Genomic DNA, 5,221 nt, shown 5'->3' on the forward strand with positions numbered 1-5,221 from the left:
TCATTATGTAATAATTTTTATCTTTGATGAGTATTTATTTTTAGGATGCAGGTACATTCGTGAAAATGACTCAGATATGCTCTTTTTTCTTCTTCTTATAATTGAGGTATTTTTAATGTTACTAAGACATGGTACATTTTGTTAGAGTACTGCTCGGTCGAACTCGCAAGTGTTGCTATCTCAAGCTTGTTTGTCAAATTTAGTTGATCAAAACTATATACTTGTGTTAGACCATAGCTCGGTTGAACCCACCAAGCGTTGGTATGCCAAGTTTGGTTGTCACATTTAGTGAGCCAAAACCCATTTAAGAGTCGCTTGATTATGTACTAGAGTCAACTTCGTATAGGTTAGCTTGAAAGTATTAGGATATGAGAGATTACAAGTATTGCGAAGACTTTAAGAATTGAAGAAGTAAGGAGGTACAATGACAACATCATTCTTCCACTTGAGGTTAGTGATATTTGACTTGAACTGTTTCATTCCCTAAACATATCTTTCAAGTCGTGCACATTGAAAACAAAACTGCGAAGCATGAATGATTATACTCTAGTTAGACATAGTGTTAAGGAATACAATACGAGGTTTATTGCTTAACCATTAGACTTTGTAGATAAGACATTGACATAATCGTTTGAATGCTATTGTGATTATGTATGGGTATAAGGTGAAGATTTCATCCTAGGAAACAATGTTTTACATTTGTTTTAAGGAAGTAAATTCATGAACTTGTTTTGTGAATCGAAAGAGAAATCACCAGGCATTATTGGTATTGTTATTCATTGCATATCTTTTGAACTACCAATATGTGTGATTAGTATAACCGCTCATGGCTTGTTTATGTTCTTGGTAAAACTATTCACAAAGGCCTGACTTTTGTATTGGTATGACTTTTATTAGTGAAACCGATCTTAAGTAATCACCTGAGATGGTATGATCGATTCAGCGTTATTGGTATGACCGACTATGGGTAAAGGGGAACCGATCCTAGTAAGAGGTGCAACCCATCACAAAGGGGAATCGATCCTTGTATGAGGTGCAACAAGTTTTTAGCAGAAAGGGTAACCGATCCTATGGACATGTTCAACACGTTTTTAGGCAAAGGGGAACCGATCCTATGGACATGTGCAGCAAGTACAAGTTAGATACCATATATATGTGGGGAACCGATCCTAGTACCTAGTCAACCGAATTTTGGAAAGCTCGTGTGACTATGCACAATACTCACATGGAGGTAGAATCGAAACTTGTTTTGGTAGAACCGCGAAACCCGTGATTTGTGATTGAGTGTTCTTGATCAATCATATAGTTCTTGAAAGTCAGATGAACCAATTTTAAACTTGTTTGGAAGTGTGGAAAATCGGTTTCAAGATTGTAAGTATGAAAGAGGACTTACAAAGTAAAGATGTCGACATACTTTGAACATGTGCAGTAACGCTTATCTTTAATTGTTCAAAGTTATTCCTTAATAGCTAAAGGAAGAAAATCCCAGATCTAATAAAATAAATTGAGAATCTTTTATTTAAGGTTTTTAATTTTATTTTAGGAAAATGAAAATTAGTAATGTGCATTTACTAGTTGGAGATTTTCCAAGAGATTTTCGGTCATTGTTTTGGACAAAGCATTTCCAGGAATTATGAAAACCGAATCTGGAATATATTGCATATCTTGAGAATATTTTCGGTTTTGGAAATTCCTTGGTGTCCAAACTTCCTTGGTATATAAATATGAAAGTTTTCGTTTCGAGCAAACTAATCCTCGTACAACAAGAACTATCAGTTGTGCTGCTACTGGTGAAGCCGCCTATTCGGAGAGGAGAGTAACCTAATTAGGCGAAATCTCTTAAGGCCGCTCAGTTTAAAGTCTTCTTTGGGATTGAGAAGCTCTAATAGTACCGTTGGTGGGAAACTAGATAATTGCGGTTTATCTTTTGTTTTCGATTGATTTGATTGACTAACGGTGGTTGAACTTTGATTGCACCTAGTTTGTTTATGCTTGAGAATATTCTCTTCTGATATAAGATTTACTCAAACTAGATCCAAGATTCGACGGGGATCTTTAGACTGTTTGTAGATATAAAGACGTCTTGTGATAATCCATTGTTAACAGACTCCGTTATGTGCGTGATTGATCACAAGAGACTCAAGTTGATTGTGTGCAGGTGTTTATTGAAGATCTAAGAAGATCTGAAGACAAAGAAGACTTTGAAGATTTCTGATTTGGGATTCATAATCTTTGGTGTGCACAATACTTGTTTAGGTAAAAGAGGATCCAACTATAATCTGTTTATCCTTGTGGTGGATTAGATTGATTAGTTGTGTAGATCGGCATCAATAAAATTCTTTGTGATTAAAAGTATTGATTGCAAAATCTTAACAATTACTTCTGTAGTTGATAATAAGATAGATCTAAGAACCTGACGAAAGAGTTTATTGAGATAAACAGAAGAGCCTTTGTCGAACTCATATCACTTGGTTGAATAAAGTTGATACCAAACAGATTTGTTGTTCCTTTACCGTTTGGAATACGAACCAAAGGAATTGTTCCAAGTACGTGACTTATTACTGGTCGGAGGCGTGGGAATACAGACAGAACTAGGTGAACTATAGGTTTAGTTGCTTGGTCTCAACTATACGAAGTTGGTTTGATTTTGTATAGCGGCTTAATCCTGAGAGTATTCAATTCTGGAGAAGGTCCCGGGATTTTTCTGCATTTGCGGTTTCCTCGTTAACAAAATCTTGTTGTTTCGTTTACTTTTATTTTCCACAATTATAATTATTGTTTAGGGAAACTTAAGATGCCCATGTGGGAAAATGTATTTAAGAAAATGCCCACATTTTTTTGAAAATTTAAAAAATGCCCATGCAGTTATGATTTCTAGGGCTGCACAAAACCGACTCAACCCACCAACCCAACCCACACCCACCTGAAATTATCCGCACCCGACCTAACCCACTTAGGAGCGGGTCGACTATGGGTCATAACATCAAAACCCATCGTATGGTGGGTCGATTGTGGGTGACAACTTCCCTCACCCGACCCAACCCACCCACCCACCTAAATATTTCTAAATTAATGCTAACCCTTAGATTACCTATCTTAGATGAACCACATCCATTGAAGTGATAATATATAATGCCTAAACCTAATCATCGGTAGCTTCTCTTCACTGAAGAGTCTTCAATCAGTTCCCTTCAATGGCAGTCTCAGAGGCTCAGTTTATTTTTTCATTTTCTCTTCGCTTTGTAAATCAAATCACAGCATCACCAGCAGCAACCAATCAACATCGTCACCAGTAAACCAACAACCAAAGGTGAGACTAGGAATCGTTGTAATTTGTAAATACTAATTAGGGTTTTGTTTCCTAAGATTGATTTTGGGTTGGCTTATTTCAATTGGGTTCTTAATGTAATGTTCATTGTATTTTATGGTGGGTAACCCACCACCCACCCGATCCAACCCACCGTAATGTGGGTCGGGTGAAAATCGACCCATTGTAATGTTGGGTTGGTTGCGGGTGACGGGTGAGGCCAAACCCGACCCAACCCGACCCATGTGCAGCCCTAATGATTTCCATTCGGCCCCACAAAACTAGTAAAATCTCGTGGACTTGGTCAATTTCTCATTTTAGGAAATGAGATTTTGGTGGGCGCTATTACTGAACTGCCCATTACTGTAGGATATCATAATATCATCATTTACCGTCTGTTTGAGTAATCAACGGCTCAAAATTCCTAACTAGTTCTAGGGCTAAATTAAAAGTAAGTGGGGCGTTGCCAGAATAACAAATAAAGGAGATTGTTATTTTTGTCCAAACATTAAGTAGTACTAGAATTGTAACTAGAAACGAATTTGTTGTTTGAATGGAAGGACCAACCATTAAAAAGTTAGGAACCATCTTGTCTATCTCTATTTCTCCTCTTCGATCAGTACTTGTTTACCAGATTTGGGTATTAATAAACAGGTTCAGGTAAGTTTTGGTAGGAAACAACGGCGCCTCTTTTGTGGATAGTGTTTGATGTTCTTCCCTAAACGTATTTTTAATTCATTGTTTGATGTTAACGGTGTTGTTCTTGGACATATAATGTTTGGTGTGGTAGTGTTCGGTGGTCAAATTGGTGTTGGACAAAATTTTGGGGGTTTTGAAGTTAAATGCAACCGGAGCAATTTTGAGATGTAATTGAAGTCGGGATGGACTTGGGGTTCTGCTGTTGTCTGGAATTGAGACTAATTGCAATTGAAGTACTAGGCTTTGGCAATTACCTATCTGGTCTGGTTTGTAGTTTTGCAGCAGTTATAACTAGAGATCTATTGCAGATTAGCAATTCCTTGGTGATGATGATTTAAATGAATGACTCCTTTCAAGATATTGCTGATAGTGTTGTTCAAGATATTATTTGTTGTAATGGCCTATTAAGTTTGAGAATTTCCTATTGAGCTGTAGCCATTGAAATTGATTTAATGCCATTAGTTTCTTGGAACAGCGACGGAGAAATTAAGGTTGTTTAGTGTTTATAAATGATTCAGAGTGATGGGTTATGCTTTGCAGAGAAGGATCCAGAAGAATGGCTGAAAAAATCACCGGCAAGGCTATATTTCTTCATTGTCTAAGTTACGCAGACTAGATGTTCGGTGAAATGCCTGAAAAAGCCAGTCCTCACTGCCGAGTCAAGAGTTCAGTTGACAATGACTGAGTTACTGTTTCAACTCGGACCGATCCAACTGATTTAGGGGCTAGAATGTCTTTTGACACAACGGATTTTGTGCCACATATCATGTAACGGCCGTCAGCCGTTTTTTCAAAAAAACGGGACGGAAAAGTTCAATTCATGGGCATTTTTTTAATTTTCAAAAAAACATGGGCATTTTCTTAGATACATTTCCCCACATGGGCATTTTCTTAAGTTTCCCTTGTTGTTATTATAATTTAAAGTAAATAACACAAACGTTAATTCCTATTTAACTGATAAGCAATCCTATTGTGTTTGGTTAAGTCTGAACCTTTTATCAAGTAAATATACTTCGTTGTTGTATTGTCTCGATCTCGTATCCATAGACGATCACACGAAGTGTGAACCGATTTTTTGTATTGTCTCGACTCGGTCCATAGGCAATCACTTTCGGAGAAAGAACTTATAGGTGGAAAAGTTTTAGACTGAGGTGTATTTGGGTACCTTCATCTTTTCAATTGGTATCAGAGCAGGCAAACACGAAAATATCTAAC

This window comes from Papaver somniferum, chromosome 9 (genome assembly GCF_003573695.1).
Source record: "Papaver somniferum cultivar HN1 chromosome 9, ASM357369v1, whole genome shotgun sequence".
NCBI lineage: Eukaryota > Viridiplantae > Streptophyta > Magnoliopsida > Ranunculales > Papaveraceae > Papaver > Papaver somniferum.